Raw genomic sequence first — 17,916 nt, 5'->3', positions numbered from 1 at the left:
CATATACACATTTCAATTAGAAGAGAAGGTTAAATTAAGTTACAAATGAAGAAAAGTAGAGTAAGACATAAGACTGTACCAGTAACCAGGGTTTAAAAAAAATTTCAAAAAAAAGAATGCAGTATTTGGTTAACTGGATGTTGTTACTGCTGGAAGCTCTGTGAATATATAAATTCAAAGGTTTCGCCTACGGACTATGTATAGGGCCCAAGTACACTGTACATTAGAGAGAGTAGCTGTTTAATGTTCTATTCTGTACGTTTTAGAATTCTTTGTACACGAGCCACATAAACCAAACGTGGCTGACTTGAATAATGGAAAGTATATGTTGGATTCACAGGAAGAATTGAGGGAAAAGCTGAAGAGCCTGACATCAGAAAAGACCAGAACCGAAGTCTACAAAGCGGAACTAGAGTTGAGTTCATGCCACCATTAAACTGCCTTGTGCCTTGTATCATCAGGGCAAGATTCATAACCCAGGAAGTAAAGGAAACTCACTTGGGAAGATGAGGCACATAAGCTGCCTGACAACACCCCCTTCCCCGCTTCCTGATCCCATGACTCAGCTACTTCTCTCAGCTTCCTCTCCCCGCTGCAGCACGTTGCCACGTGACCAGATTCTCCCGCAGCGTGAGAGATGAGCCAGTTCTCAGCCCAGCCTCGATGCGTGAGTGCCTCCTCCCTCATCCTCTGTTTGCCTGCAACACAGGAGAGTCTGAAACCCAGCCTTTTCAAACAGATAAGGAGGAGGCCCCATTGCTCTAATATGCCTTTGTCTTTTTTTGATCTGGTGTATTTCTTACGTGATCCGTTCCGTTTCTACTTCTTTGACCGCTTAAACACACTAACTGGAGTCCACAGGTGCTAATTCAATGACCGGAAGCTCGCGGGGTGCTCTGTCTCTGCTGTGGTCGCTTTGCTGACACTTGCCCATGGAAGCTTTCTTCTCAGGTGATTTGAATTAGACTGTGAAAGCGACTTAGTGTATCTCTGCGGAATTGCTTTTCTTCTGCCACTGGGTGTCCCAGGGTTATTTTAAGCCTAGCACCACACATATTAATATATTAGCTTTATGCTTCCCTAAACACAGAGAAGATGTATATTTCAACATTATACTGAAAGCAAGCCTGTTGTTACCAATTCTTAGGTGTGTTGTTGTTAGCAATTCTTAGGTGTGATTCTATTCTGTTCAGCAGTCAGGTGAAGACAAACAGGATATCATATTGTCTCTGACAGCGACCAGAATTATTTTTTATTATTATTATTATTTTGCAGTACGCGGGCCTCTCACTGTCGTGGCCTCTCCCGTTGCGGAGCACAGGCTCCGGACGCACAGGCTCAGCGGCCATGGTTCACGGGCCCAGCCACTCCGCGGCATGTGGGATCTTCCCGGACCGGGGCACGAACCCGCCTCCCCCGCATCGGCAGGCGGACTCTCAACCACTGCGCCACCAGGGAAGCCCGACCAGAATTATTTTTAATGCCATTTTTTTCACTGAAGTTGTAACCCTTCAATAGGACTAGCTATCTGAAAGAACTTCAGTAAAACCTTTATGTTTTGCACAAGTTCAAAGTCTTGAGTGTCGCCCACACAGTAATTAAAGGAAGCCTCCTTGATACTGAGACTGGCAATGGAGTCACAGAGACCGCTCACCAGCTTTCGACCTCATCTTCACTGCTGGCCCTGAGGAATTTCTCTTACCTTCTTGCCAGTTCATCTGTATCTTTAATATTTTAGATTACCCATCACTTTTTACAATTTTTCTAGATTTTTTCCATGATAGCATTACAAGGTCTTTCTACTATGAAATGCAATTGAATATATCAGGATGAAAGGAAATGTTCATTAAAATCCTATTCAATTTTTTATAGCATCATACAGTAATTTTGTTTTTTTAAACTGTTTTTAAACAAACGCATAGCATGGGCTTTTAAAACCTTTTTAGTTTTGAGTTGCAGTAATGAAATACTCACATGGCAGTGAAAATTAAAGAAAAATTAAATTTGTTACAGACACTGAAAACACATGAAAAATATTACTGACATTCTTGGCAAATGAACACATGAAGAAAAGAGTCTTGATTTAATGTGGATGTGGGTATAAGCTATGCAAATAAAACTTTCAAAGAGTTTCTAAAGAATATATGAAAAACAAATTATTATCCAAAGCTAAAGAATACTATTTAATAAAGGTACTGCTACTAAATGCTATTTATAGCCAAAAGGACAGAAAAGAAATGATAGAATGATAAAGAGGGGAAAAGCACAATAGGCCAAATACGTCAATCTGTGAAAGAACCTGGAGCAAGTAACTAAATCATTGTGATAATCAGATTCCTTAACTGTCATAATCCCACAGTCATAAATGCAAAGGCAATATGTTATGTATTTTCCAATGACAGTAAAGAGAAAATGCTCACAACCTAGACTTAACAATGAGGTAAAGAGAAGCAGTTCCACTGGCATCAGTGAGATAATCAGTGCATAGAAACATCAGATTACTCACCATGCAAATAGTATTTTAAGTACTGAACACTTGATTCTGTATTAATTTATAACTGCTATTTGTAATAATTTAGCATTATTTATTTTGAAGAAATGTAAGTCAATTTATTCTTCACTTTTTTATATAATAGTTATGCCTAACATTTTTCTCAAATCCCCATACTTTACATCATCTCAAACGTCCCAAAAAGTGTAACGAGAATTGAATTCTGCTTCACCAGTTGCTTTGGCCATAGCATTTTACCTCAAATAAATAGCCCTAGACTAAGCACATCTCCCTCCTAACCCTTCTTAAAAATCAGACCCCCAACAAAGCTAACTGCTTCCAAGTAATTTAACCGTGTCCAAGAACACACCTGTTTCCAACATCCAACAATACAAAGTTCACAGTGCTCACATGTCTGGTCCTATTTGACTGGATTCCAAAGAATAAAGAAAATATGACCCATAGTGGGTAATCACTCAATCACAGCAGAGAATGACACAGGTGTCAGAATTAATAAGGACGGACATTAAAGCAGTAACTGTATTTTAAACAGTTGACAAATTAAGTAGAGACATAAAAACTATAGAAATACCCAGAGAGGACTTCTAGAGATGAAAACTATAATATGTGAGATGAAAAACAACTGGATGAGGTTGATGGCAAATTGTGTGTGTAGAGGAAAACACTACTGAACTTGAAGGCACAACAATATGAACCATCCGGTGTCGCCAAGGCGCATCACCCTTGTTAGCAAGTCACTTGTACATAAATAAACAACCTAACAAATCTCTGGCTTTTAAATTTTTGGAAGAACACTCCTTGGGGATAGGTGCCCATCCCTTTTAGGACCCATTAAATGGATGGAGGTCAAGGACAACACAGGTCCCTGGGCACCTGAGACAGCCAGGCTGTGGGAAGCTGAGTGGGATACTTGCTCAGAGCGCGACTCTTCTCGTCCACTGTGGAAAGGTTTCCCAGCTCCTGCTGTCAGGGGCTTTTCGTTACTCCTGTCAATCTCTCAGACTTTACACCTCAGCTCCTAATGCTGGCCATATCTCTTGCCTTGCTCTATCACCAGGCACCCACACTCCTTACACTGCCCCCCCCACTTTGGACATACTTTAATAGATTCCTCTAGCTCCATAAACGCCGGTGGTCATCCTGCCACTTACCCTGGTCCAGGGGACGTATATGTCAGGCCTCCAAGAAAAGGACTGGATGATGGTCATTCTTAAGATGATTTCTGCACTCAAGTAGCAAACCGAAGCAGTATCAATATGACAGTTCTGCCTAGTGTGTGCCTTTCATTCAGGATAATAGTGATAGAGAAAAAGTAAGTCACAAAATACTAGCTTTTACAATAATTTGGTCAAAGTTGCTCTTAATCACATAATAAGCTGGGCAAGGCTCTCGAAGATGACTTTTCTTATCTAATGTCTTACGCTGCCATGAAAATGACCCAAATTCCAAGCTACAGCTAGATGCTTTACCAAATGTTCTCCATAATCTGTGTTAAGTATGTCAAATCATATGTTAATAATAAAATAATGATAAATTAACACACACACTGGCTGCCCTATACCTTTTCTGTCTATCTTAATATGAACTGCCCCTAATTACATCTTAGAGAATAATAACAGGACAAAACAACTGTCTTTGGGTATATAGAGAGAATAAAAGGCTTACTATACATATGAAATTGTATTGGGGTGTTGTGTAGGTGTGTATGACATCACCTATGAAGTGGATCTTCAAATGTATTCCCTTAAAATTATCCTTGCTCATGGACCCTCCCTTTCAAACTCTCCATCTACCCTTTGGAAGATCTCCATGTACCCTCACAACTACAAGTACCAAAATGTGAAAAATCATTTCTATAAAATTTGTCAGTATTCTAAAATGACAATAACCAGTATACAAAAAACAATTTCCAAGTATAAACAAATTTAATTTAATGGCTTACTATTTTATCAACATTCCTTTTAACCTATTAGACTATTGTAGCCATTCCTGTATCTACACATCTCATAAGTTATCAATATTAGCATCTCATACGCCAAAGTTCAATTATGTCAAATGAAATCCCCTGCAACATAATTATTAACAGATCTCCTAAGATGATTTATGGAGGAAATATTCAAAGCAGCTTGGAGAAGCATAATATAAATCCTTTTTGTGTCTGTTCTTTCAAGGTGAAAATCTAGCATGTAAAAATGATATCACATTAATTCTCTTCAAGGTCATGATTAGAACATAAAAGTTTGTGGAAAAACAGCAACATTTGCATTTCACATGAAGTGTGACCAATGACAGGTGCATCCCTTACATGGTTCATAAGACTAGCAAGGATTGCTGCAGAGTCACTACCCACTTGATAAAAAAAAAAAAAAAAGAAAGAAATATTTACTGAAATGGAATATACAGTGATCCCAAATCATGTTGCTAAACCAGGCAAGCATAAGTAAATGAACCCTCCAAACAGAAAAGATGCTTTAACACAGTTACTAGGGTGGTATAATTCCAAAGAAATGTAACATCGTGTTATAGGCTAAGGAAACCTACTGGCCGTATTCTCATTCTAGGGATGATGGCATTCATCCTGGCGAAGTACAACAGCTAGTTAAGGGCACAGCCCCCCCAAAATATACTCAGCCCTTCAATGTCTAACTCATTGTTCTTTCCACATTGTTTATATATTTTAGAAATTTCATTCTGAGGATAAAATTTAAAACCAAAACAAGAATAAAAGCCTCTCACTCAAGGGCTTTGAGGTAAGATCCTTAGTTGAATCTAAAGGAAAAAATAAATCATTAGCCTGAGTTAGAAAAGGATAACCTTCCTCTTCCTGCTAACATTTCTTCACATTTTGCTTTTGATCATTTGCTAACAGACCTCATTTGTACTGTTTCCTTTAATGTTCCTCTGCCTCACCCCATCACTCCTTCAACTAAGGGAGATTTTTGGGGTTTAAAATCAAGCCTTAAGCTAGCGAGGGCCAAGTAAATGGATAACTAAGCAGGAAGCCTTATTAGCAGACACTGAAAAAGCCCCAAACATTCCAGCAAAGATTTCAGTGTTCATTTCTTCTCCGAGTTACTAAGTTACCTCTACTTTGTGGCCTAAATTGCTCTCTTGCTAGCTGAAGACTCTCCTCATTAGCATGAGGCTACAAAATGTTAACAGAGGAATTATTCTTTCTCTGGAACACCTTGCACAATGTGCTCAATATATTTCTGATTTATACTTCCTGGTTCATTGAAGAAATTATCTATCCAAATAGCACTGGAGAGAAGGTGGAGAATCAGCCATGGCAACATAAAATAGCCAATCATCTATTGAAGAACAGGCTGTATTTCATCATGACAGCTATTTTTACCAATTCCCTTGTTCATAAACTTACATGGGCACAATTATTCCCGAAACAGTTGGAAGACTTGCTGAAATGTTTACAAGGTTTACACAATATTATCAGTCTTGACAGATTGTTTTTCTCCTACTGAGCTGTCCAAATATGTTTTTGCATGTATAAATTATTCCAAATATTATGAAAATAAGACATATCATGCTGTTTGAAAATACAACATTTTATCCACCCCAAATGCCAAATCCGTAAGGAAATATTTTCAATAAAATTGAACATGCTTTCTTCCCCCCAATTTTTTTTGCAGCTCCTGTCTTAAACACAGTAGAGATGCAGTGTCGGTCTCAGTAAATATATAATGTACAAAACAGAATTTGAAAGAATAGATTGAAATTCACTCCAATATTAATTTGAAGGTTGAAGCTCATCAGATTCTAAAATATTAACAAAAATGTTCTGCTATAGTGAGAGTATCAATTATGCATAAATATACTCTTTAGCTTCGCATTTGAAACAAGGAACAGAAATCTGTCCTGTAATTTGTACAAAAGGCCTATAGATGCAGCCTCCCATGGGAGGAGATTACATACCAAGTAGACTGCTTAACCATGCTAGAAATCTGAATGGACATTATCACAAAATTCTTACTTTATAGATTCTGTTTTCTATCAGACAATGCTGATGGGGTCTGTAAACATAGTCGGAGAGGATTCTCCTTGAGAACCATCTTCCTTTCTATGAAAAGTTAGGCACAAAAATCCATGAGACTATTTCCATTCTTAAGACTTAAACATACATCCTGGTCGGAAATGTACCCGATATTTTATGGGGAGGTTAAACCCTCCCAATTTCAAGAAGATCACACCAGGATGCCATGTACTAGTCACGAGATTCACCGCTCAACTTGAAACAGCCAGTGGAAGGCAGCTAATAAAACAGCCACACAGGAAGACCAAAAACCATGACCAATAACTCTTCTTCTTTCAAACCCAACAGAGCAAGATTCCAAAGAAACACGTCAAAGGAAATTCACTGTAATTAAAATTAAGTAAGCCGTTATAACTTCCACAGTCCTCCATGAATTCCTTTCGCAAAGAAAAAGTGTACTAGACACAAAATAAATCACAGACATTGTCTAACTTACCACGTTGTGGCGGTTCAGCAGGGGAAACTGAGGCTGAAAGCTGACACTTGTCCCCATGTTGTCATCAACCGAATCCGGTTTAGAAGGCCCAGTTCCTGAGCAAAAAATTCCCATCTGCCAAAAAAAAAAAAAAAAAAAAATTCAAACATTTACAATTATTTCTCACATGTATATATATTTCTAATACATATGTACAGATAATATATACATATGTACATGTTATATATGTACACACATCAAGAATTATTCTACATACAAGGGAAACAATGAAACGTAATAACAATTTTTATGTCTTCACATTTTCTTATAACCTGTTTAATTATAACCTGCTTATAACCTCCAAGTCTTAATTAAATGTATTAAGATTTATCTAGGGAAAGAAATTGTTGTTTTAAATGCGCTATTTAGGAATTTTGAAAACACAAGGGTTTTACTAAAATACGAAAATATTAAGATAAGTTACAGCGTTTAATCTTGTCTCAATGAGTCAGCCCAGAGCCACTCCCAGAACACTGATCTCAAAAGATTGCAACAAAATTTTACAGAGCAAGTCCGGACTTGCGCAATGGGGAGCCTCTTCTGCGCAGGTTCAATGCCTATGAATCATCCTAACGAGGGAGGAAGGGACCAAGACTCATCTTCTGTCCGTCAAGAGAGCTCTCAAGTAGGTAGAGAACACACACATACACTCGCACACACGACAGAAAAACTGGGATGGAGAGTTAGAAGTCAGTCAAGGGGCACATCGTTCCCACATTTAAGAAGTAAACCAAGCCACCAGCCTGTTATTCCGTGTCTCAGAGAGAAGCAAAGTCCAAGGTAAAGTGAGCTTTGAGCCACTTCAGATTCAAACACTAAGAACTGGACTCAAGGGCTTCCCTGGTGGCGCAGTGGTTGAGAGTTCACCTGCCGATGCAGGGGACGCAGGTTCATGCCCTGGTCCGGGAAGATCCCACATGCCGCGGAGCGGCTGGGCCCCTGAGCCATGGCCACTGAGCCTGTGCATCTGGAGCCTGTGCTCCGCAACGGGAGAGGCCACAACAGTGAGAGGCCCACGTACCACAAAAAAAAAAAAAAAAAAAAGAACTGGACTCAAGTGAAAAACCCTTCCATTCCAGCAATGGCAGCACAGGACCGAAAGGGCATCCACAGACCTGGGACAATTCTGAAGGTAGAAGGCTTCCAACTACAACTAAAGCAGAGGCTCAACTCACTGAAGTGTGAGCCCAGCTTCTTGGAGAGGAGGAACCAGAAGTGGACACAAAAAGTCAATGACTGCGGACGTTCAAGGCTATGTTAACTATAAACTAGCTTTTAAAATGAGTTTTCATTTCACAGAGTTCAACTCTATTGTAAACATCATCTTCTGCTTATGATTTGAGTTTTTAAATACCTTCCTCTCCTCCCCCTTTCTTCCTCCCCATCCCCTCCCTCCCGGTCTATCCATCCCTACATACCTATTATTTCAGCATAGATTTCGCTGCTTAGAAGGTGCAAGGTAAATAAGGGATTCTTCCATGGAACATTTATCTTCTAGATGTCCCACCCACGTAGGTATGCCGCTACCATGACAGTAGTCATCAGAAGTCTTATTGTTTAAAGCCACAGTGTGTGAATTCTTGAAAAGGGGTGGTGAGGGTCACCTCACCTTTGGGAGCACAGGCAGGGGAGGCAGGAGGGCGCAGGGCTGGCCGCCCTTAGATGCTGCACAGCCAAGGCCACGAAAATGATGCTACCTGCCGCCGCCTCTGCCCTACAGGTTGCTTATCCTTGACCTAGATACAGAATCATCATGATCTACAAAGCAAAGCTTTTCCTTTTTAATGTTTTATCGGAGTATAGTTGATTTAAAGCGTTGTGTTAGTTTCCGTTGTACAGCAGTGAATCAATTATACATATATCCACTCTTTTTTTAGTTTCTTTTCCTATGTAGGTCATTACAGAGTATTGAGAAGAGTTCCCTGTGCTCTACAGTAGGTCTTTATGAGTTATCTGTTTTATACAGAGTAGTGTGTATATGTCAATCCCTATTTCCATTAGGAATATTGAATCTCTACAAACAGCATGAGTACGATGTCATTAATAACACTGAATTATAAACAAGGGACCTCGTTCCACTTCACTCTGCCACTGTCCAGCCTTACGCCCTCGGGCTTATGACTTAAACCTAGAGGTTAAGAGCAAGGCCACCGAAGCAGCCACACCCTCTTCACACCTGCTTCACACCCTCCACCAACTATACCTTTTCCTTAAACAAAGATCAGAACACGTTTCTCATAGATTTGTTTGGAAGTTTAAATGTAACCCCTGCACACGACACCGAGTGCCCCTTGCTCAGTAAATCAGGCCTTTTATTACTAAAACAAGCATCTGTGAATCTCTAATTCTTAAACTTGATGCAAATCACACAGGCGTGCACAGCCTGGGAAAATTCCATGTACGTAAATGTAAACGAAGATGCTGGAGAAATAGCAGTTGTGTGTCCCAGAGGAGACGCCAGAGGCCACAGCGGGATTGCTCTAAGTCTCTTCTCTCTGTCCCACAGGATCATCCCCAAGGTGGCCCTGATTTATCTCCTGTGTAGACACAGCCATAGCGACGACCCAAGTCCTCCCATTAAAGAGGAAGAAACATTTTAACAGAGTTTTAAAAGCATTTCAGGTCAGTTGAAACTGAGTTCTTGCCCCCATTTTGTTAATAAAATGTACTGTCCTCGTAAGTGAATTATTTGTTCTAAGACAGTTTAAAAATCTGAGGGGAAAATTCCAAGATAAATAGTACAGGAGGGTGTGTATGCTATATATCAAGAAAGATTATCTCCCTCTGTAACTGCAAAGATGAAGGCTATTGTATTCCTTTCAGGCACTTTTCTGGTATTTATTCATGCTTAATTAAATATTAATCACAAGAAAAACAGAGGTTTGGGTCAGAAGAAGTTTCTGTGCACCATACTAAGCAGACCACGCTAATTACGCAAACAATTTGACGCGACAGTCGCGAAGGCTCTCATCTTGTGAGTTGAACTCTTGTTTTACTGAACTAAACAAGGGCTTAGTTCCAAAGAAATTTTGACTCTGGTGAGCCTATTTAATCCCTGAGATATTTGCTTTTATTAATGTTAGTGACATCTTTCAAAGGGCATACTAGTGCCAATTATATTTACCCTTCATTTTAAGGTTCCAATCTTAAAGACAAATCCAGTAACAATACTTCTTCTTGATCATTAAGTCTGCCCAGATACTTGACATAAGGTAATGCTCTGAGATATTATAGTTAGACTTTGCGAAGTGTGGATAACTGAAAGGGTGCATTTAGTATTTTTATTTGTATTTTCAATTTCACACGGAGGGTAAGACTGCAGGCTTCAGAGCCGGCTGCCTTGATGCCAACCCTGGCTCTCCAGCTTATTAGTTATGTGAGCGAGGGCAAGTTAACATTTTTACACATCAATCTCCTTCCCTATAAGGGTGACAATAAATTAGTACAAAATCCTATTTTCAGGCTAAATATGCATTCATTACATGGAATAGAACCTTGTACATAATCATTACTGTAACAGTGATGTCTGTTATTCATATTAATACTCTGAATATCTGAGGACCACCTTTATGCCAGGATTCTTTCTTCGGTTGGATAAAGCATTAAACGAAGTTCACACATCCCTGTCACTGTGAAGCTTTTATTTTAACGAGGCAGATAACCAATAAGCACTGGAAATAAGAAAAATACATAGTACTTAAATGAGCAACACTAAGGAAGAAAATAAAGCAGGACAGAGAACAGGAAATGTTGGAAGGTGGTGAAATTCTAGAAGGGGTGGGGGGGTCAAGCATTAAACATTTGCCTCTCACTTTCAAAACCCAGCCCCTCTTCTGCGTGGTACTGGGCGCCGCTGGCCTAGGACCTTATAGAGCACACCGCTGCCCAGCTGGCCGGCTCCTTGCAAGGCCTTGCCTGTAGGGGATGCTAGAGACAAGCCGAGGAGGAGGAAGAAGGGGCCTTCTACTTCCTCTTCACTTCCTGCTGGCTTCCGGGTTCCACCAGGGTCCGTGCAGCCTCCCTGTACTCCAGCATTGTCTCAAGCAGCCGAAGCCCGTTTTTATGTTTTCCCACCACTTTCAGAACCGACCCCAGAGAAGTACGTGCACCAACTGGCTGGTGGCTCGTCGGAGGTGAAGGTGCCCGAGCCTGTGGATCGTCTCCTCCAAGCCCAGAGACAGCAGTCAGCGGAGCTGCACCTCTCCTTGACGGCCAGGACCAAGCTTGGCAGGGCTCATCCTCCAGGCTTCTAAACTGTCATCATCCCAGTCGTTTCCCCCTTTCTCCAGCCCCAGGGATGGCAGGCTGCTTCCTGCAGCGGCGGCCTCTGTGATACCTTCGTGTTCTCACTACCCCGCTACCAGCTACCTGGTGAAAAATTCTTCATACTTAGCCAATAGCTTTTCTATTACATTTTCTCTTTTAAACCCTCACGTGAGTTCTCTCTCCCGGGGAGAATGTGACTGTAAGATGGACAGCAAAGGCTTCACTGAGTCAAAGCTTGAAAGAAGCTAGGGAGTGAACCATACAGTTACGACGCGGGGGAGACCCATGCTGGGCAGAGTCAAGTGCAAAGGCCCTGGGGTCTGGGTCTGGTCTGCACGAGGGATCACCAGAAAGCCTGTGCTTCTGGACAGTAAGCAAGGGTGGAGCAGGCGAAGCTGAGACCTGAGAGGTTCCAGGGGCCGGATTCTGGAACGCCTCACAAATAGGGCGACCATGACACCCCTCGGAGCAGGACACTTCGGAAGGTGAAAGGGGTGCTGTAAACAAGCACACTGAAATAACAGGCACTGATGGGGAATGTTCTGGGCATATTGACTGGAATCACCCTCCTCTGTGTAAGTCACTGCCACGACTTGGGTTTTTATTTAAAGTGCGGTATAAAGCTATTTGACCGTATTGCATAGAGAGAGGACTTGCTCTGATATACATTATAACTGCTCCCGAGAGGAAAACAGGTATGTATTTTCTACAAAACAGTGTTTCTCAACTCAGTATGAATTATTTAACTACCATCTATAATAAATGGGCTAAAACATACATAGGTTTTTTAGCAAATTTAATATAAAGGAAAACACACATGTACCAGTACATTTACCATGAAATCCAAATGTTATGAATAATTATTGAAGCAAACCTTGGCTTTCGTTTCTATTTTCAAGAAAATCCTTAGGAGTTGTGAAACTTTGAAGTTTAATATGTTAAAAATCCTTAGGCTTTTGTCTGTTCCAGATTTTTCCTTCTGTTCTTGAAATAGTATAAAGGGTGAATTAGCCTACCTCTATTTCCAGCTGATACTCATGACAGGAAAAAGTAAAGGTTAGAAGTAAAAAATTGTAGCTAAGAATGAACAGGGCTGGGATTTGAGCCCTTACCTGTTTTCAAAGCCAGAATTTTATGTGCTCACCAAGCTCCACGTATCAAACATCCTTTCTGGCTAATTTTATGACCTTTTAATTTCATTTTAAACGTTAAATATAAAACACAAAGAAAGGTACGTGCCGTTTTAATTTGTTGAGGAGAAATCGGAACTTTTTTAAATGAGAAAAATAATTCCTTTGAAAATGAAATTTCAATGATCTTAATTCTTTTCCTCTGCCAACAAAGGCCTGTTTGTACTCATACCATTTCTTTTCTCTAACATTCCCATAGGTGACAAGAATAGGAAGACGGGAAGCTTCATTTATCAGACTCCACGGTCAGCAGGGTTCCAGCTTGACTCTACCACTGAGATTCACTTAGACAAATTGCTCATTACGTATGAATATCAGTTCTGTGCACTGTAGAGAATAAACATTCATCCCTTATCCGGGTGGTTCTGTGTCCTACCCAGGCTAGAAAGAGCCTCAATTCTGTAATGTTCTCTATATCATATGTATTGAGTAAAAGAGTTTTCACCTATTCAGAGTAATAAAACAGAGACATTTATTTCAACTCCTGTCTTATTTTTGGAGACAGTAAAAAAAAAAAATCGGCCTCCAAGACAGAGAACGTGTGTATCAAGTTCCATCTGTGTTTCAAACAATAGCCTTAAGTATCTCCCTAGAAACAGGACTCGTGACAAAAACAAAGGAATACAGAACTAAGTAAGGCAATGCAGATGGAAAATACTCATCAGCCAGAATTTTGCTTCTCTGATGATGTATTCAGAGTTAGTTTATGAATTAAATGCCATTTCTCTTTTCTAAATTACATATTTATTTTCTTAGAAGCCATATATTCTGTTACATGAAACAAAATCTGTGCTTACTTAAAGAGCAAAACAATTAAATAGCTGAATTTGAGAGGAAGGTCTACTTTGCTATTTTGAAGCAAGTTTTCAATAGCGATGTTATTGGGTTGGCCAAGAAGTTCGTTTGGGTTTTTGGTAGCAGCCCAATTTTTTTTTTCTAAAATCCATACAGGATTTATGAAAATCATCTCTCTGAAAGATCTGAAGGATCAGTATTTGTGTCGATAGTAGACTGAATTTGTGCGACAGGCTCAGATTCTCATCCTCCACCTCTGATGCTGAAAATGCCTAAGGGCTCTCCAGTGACACGTGAAATGATCTTCCAACAACAGCCGCGATCCTGAAGGAACTTCTACCATATGACCCAACCTTTCAATCATCTGGCATTATTCGTCACCGTGAGTTAGTTCTCTTTAACCAGTCTGGATTTCTTGCTATTGTCTGAAGAGGTTCTCAAATTCCCTACAATTTTTTTTAACATCTTTATTGGATTAATCTCTTACACTTTTTATCAGACGGATGTCCACACAGAACACACTTGACTCTTCTTTTCTGGGAATGCGGCCAGGAGCTGCCCCTCCACCAGTGGCCAGCGGCGCACTAAGATTTTTGTTTTTCTCCAAACAGAGGGTTATTCTGTCCCAAGGCGGGGTGGGGGTGGGTATGGCTTTTACTTTAGAACTCTAGAGGAGTGTGCGGTGACTCACACACTGAGGAATGCCACAGGTATCTCCAGCACTACCGGACCTCCCAGATCATACCACCTTTTCTCAGAATACCCTGAACCACAGCTTGAACCGGCTACAGTACTCATTCTCCCTCTCTCTGGCTCTAGGCCCTACGTAAAACGTGAAGGCATCTGTTAATCTAATAAAAGGATCCCAGGAGTGCTTTTTTCTTAAAGCAGAGAGAGACTTTCTTCCGGCATCATTACAGGTAATGCATTGCACACGCGCTAACTGGCAGACGGTACAAGCCCCACCAGGCTGTAAGCAGATAAATCAGCAGAGAGAACTGCACTGAAGTACAGCAAGAGGACAACCCTAAACTTCAAACATGAGACTGAAACTCACGTTACCGAAAACAAGCAAAGGAAAGCAAGCAGTCACGTTTATATTTTTTTAAGTGTCAGCGCTTGAGTGGAAAAGCATCAAAAGTATCAAATGATACGCCCAATTAGCTGTGTAACACTTGACTTTGGCTGTTCCTTCCCTCCGTGGTCCAGCCTGTCCTATTTTATAGCTTAAAAGGTTCATATTTTCATCTTTGGGGATACTTTTAATATTTTCTTTCTATATTAATTTCTTAAACACACCAACATAACACTTAGCTAATATTCATCAGTTGTAAGCATTAAGACCAAAAACTTTCCCTTCCTAAGGTTTAGGTCTGAGTAAAAAAGAAACCAAACATCTTAAAAAGTCAAATAGAGGAGCCAGTGCCAATTTTTAAAAAAAGCACGCCTATCCTCCCTTAGAGTTCTACTTCGATAACTATTAACATTTAACCAGTTAACAAAACAGTTAACCCCGTTACCAGATTAACGGTGTCATTCCAATAGTCACTCTTCTGTGCATAGGATGTGTGGGAAAGATGAACTTCATATTTGATAAAGCAGAGTTGAAAGACCGTTTGCAGGAAAGTGCGCCTCTCAACACCAGTTTCAGCTCAGAAAAATGAATATAGGCCTCTAGCAACTGAGTGAAATAGAAAATAGACTGAGGCTCAGGAAAAATGGAAGAGAAAGAGCTGCAGACGTGGAACGTGAGTGGAAGGAGAGAAAAAAGAAGGACTGGGAACAGAAAAAGGGAGACAGCGAGTGCCAACAGCGGGAAAATCCCTCTCACAGAAGTATTCTTAAGTGAGACATGCGTGGCCCCCAAAATGCAAAGCTATTAACTAACTGCTTACCTCTGTCTTCTCAGCAGGAGTTGCAAGGTGCAACCACTTCCTCTTTACCTTAGAGGGGAACGTCCCAGCATGACCGAGACCCTGTAATTTTTACTATACGTTTTACTGATATGGCATTCCCCTGAATGTCCATGGAGTTCACTCTTACTTCCTGGAACATGTGCTTTGATAGAAGGCTTGGAATACTTGTATCTTCCTGATCGCCGGGTCTAATTAGCATAATGTCATCCACAGAGTAGACCAGCGTGATGTTCTTTAGAATGTCACCTTGACTGTGGTCCCTATGTACTGTACTATGAAAGACAGCAGGCGAAGTAACACAGCTCTGGGGCAAGACAAGGAATGTGTGCTGCTGTTCTCACTATTTAGAGGCAAACTGTTCTTACTCTTCCCCAGTGGTGGGTAGAAAGAAGAAAGCAGTTGCCAGATAAAAGGCCACATACAGAGAGCCAGAAGCTGTGTTGATACGTTCTGTTAAAATAACAGCACATCCGACACAGCGGCTGTGATGGGGCTACCAGCGCATTGAGAGAAGCAACCTGCCATTGGACCTGAGTGTGCCTGCCTGCCCTTGCTGAGCACGCCAAGGGGGCAAGGTCCTGACCACCCTCTACCTGAGACGTTTCTAGGGCTTGGGTTTCCAGTGAGCAACCTCGAGGGATGGGGTGATGTCTCGCGGTGGACATTATGTTCCCACATCTCTGAGTTCCTCAGCTGTGATGCAAACGCACTGTTTCTGCAGAGCGTAGTCATGTGATGGTTGCCTTGGCTGCGGATAACCCGTCCATGGCTGCTTATACAACAGCGTGAGTCCCCGTATCCCGTATCCTTTCTTTAATTCTACGTGAAGGAAATTCTGGCATCTTTACTTCGTTTGCTTACGCAGAGCTATGTCTGGATGTCAGGGGCTTTCCCGGAACACCATTTGGATGAGTTCCCAGTGTCCTTGCAAAACACTGAATCCTAAATCATGGGTCAGTGTCCCTTTTGTGGTAAACACAATAATGGCTCTCCAAAGATGTCCAAGTCCTAACCCTTGAAACTTGTGAACGTGGTACCTTACATGGAAAAGAGACTTGTTAGATTCATTTTAGACATTTGTGAAGGGGAGATTACCCAGGTGGATGCAATGTTATCACAAGGTCCTTTTAAGAGGGAGGCAGGAGGGTCAGATTCAGAACAGGAGAGGCTGGTATGACACTAGGAAGAAACTGCAAGGCCAGGGAAGTGGTCAACCTCCAGAAGCTGGAAAGGCAAGTAAATAGATTTTTCCCTAAAACCTCCAGAATGAACACAGCCCTGCTGAGCCATTTTAGGCTTCTGACCTACAGAATACTCAGATAATACATACATATTTGTTATTCTGAAGCAAAGTATTTGTGGTTGTTATATCATCAGCAGTAAACTAACACATCTGTTCAGCCTTCCATTTAATATTTATCCTTCCCCTCTCAGCCTAATTCCCCGAGACCTACTGCCCTGAGTCTTGTCCCACTTTCTGCCAGTAAACGTTGGCCAAATCTGACTTGCATTCTGGAGAAGGCTTGAATTTCTCTGCTAGGACTATACTACGACCTAGAGGCAAAGAGGAGAGGTGAGAATGGTTCTGCAGGAAAGTAAGCAGCATCTTGCTGGACGGTGGGATCACGGCACAGTCTCCATGGCAGGGGTAGGAGCTACTTCTGCTCAAGCGTTTAAAGCTATTTGGGGAGAAGTATTTGGGGAGTTACTCAAATATTCCTATCCTAAGTCTTAGGGTCCCACTGTCCCTTTGAGAACCCCGAGTCGGGCAAAGTTTCAAACGGAGCCGATTTTGTGTCGAGGCCACCATCATAACGTGATCCTGAACTGATTTTTAGCTCAAGAGGTAAGACTACTTATTACAGCTGCCACAGAGGCTCTCTGGTTTCCAAATATGTCTTAAGTTGTCAATTATCTGCTCTGAACTCAAGTATCTGAAATATTTTCAGGATTTCATTTTTATTTCAGTGTCTTGTCTTTAAGCTATCATCCTCACCACCTTTAATTACATCAAAGCTAGACCACTGTCAACCAAAATAATACAGTATTACAAGTGAAGGTCAAATAGCAGCTGTGGAGTCTGTAGACTGTATTCCAAGCCACACTTCTCACGAAGCTGAACGGCTAATACTGATTAGGTATCTGACCACCAGAATGCACCCAAAAGGCAAACCAGAGACCGGTAAGGGGACTTTCTGTGCTACTGTTCCTTCCTCAGCCACTCCAATGACTCATTTGGTTTAGGTCAGTCAGTTTTATAGTTTTTGCAGGACTGGAAGACTGCCATTTAAACTGCCCTAAATTTATCATTTTTTCACTCCAAATATATGCTATAATCTTTCTTCTGATGGTTAGCAACTTAGAAGCGTACGGTGATGTAAGCTTAAGGGTGTGACAATACAGGTTTTGTTTTTTTTTTTCTAGAGTCCTTATTATCAACGTTGGAGTGTTTTTCAGGGTCAGCATAGGAAGAGTGGGACTTTCGGGTGGAATCTGATTGCTAGGTAGGCTATGTAATGCTTTCTTGGGAAAGTAAGTCTGATGATTGGGGTAGACAGGCAAGCATTTTACCATCAAAGGTTGCTAAGTCATCTCGGTGTCCTCAGGGTTGCCAGTTGCTCATACAGCACATTTATAAAAATTGCTAAAAAGCATCCCTACCTCCAGACACTTTACTTCCATCTACAGGAAAATTTTCGTAATGTATTGTTCTT

General features: G+C 41.1%; 1 long non-coding RNA gene across 1 annotated transcript in view; it reads right to left on the bottom strand.

The window, feature by feature from the left end:
• The window catches only part of LOC132598348 (uncharacterized), a 412,511-nt gene that overhangs the window by 232,745 nt on the left and 161,850 nt on the right, over nt 1-17,916 (bottom strand). Inside the window, exon 2 of the long non-coding RNA XR_009566422.1 lies at nt 6,997-7,110. This is a non-coding gene — a long non-coding RNA (uncharacterized lncRNA). The remainder of the gene's footprint in view (nt 1-6,996; nt 7,111-17,916) is intronic.

The sequence above is a fragment of the Globicephala melas genome, chromosome 13, assembly GCF_963455315.2.
Source record: "Globicephala melas chromosome 13, mGloMel1.2, whole genome shotgun sequence".
Classification (NCBI taxonomy): Eukaryota; Metazoa; Chordata; class Mammalia; order Artiodactyla; family Delphinidae; genus Globicephala; species Globicephala melas.
The sequence above is the reverse complement of the archived record's forward strand: the minus strand, read 5'-3'. Positions and strand labels throughout refer to the sequence as shown.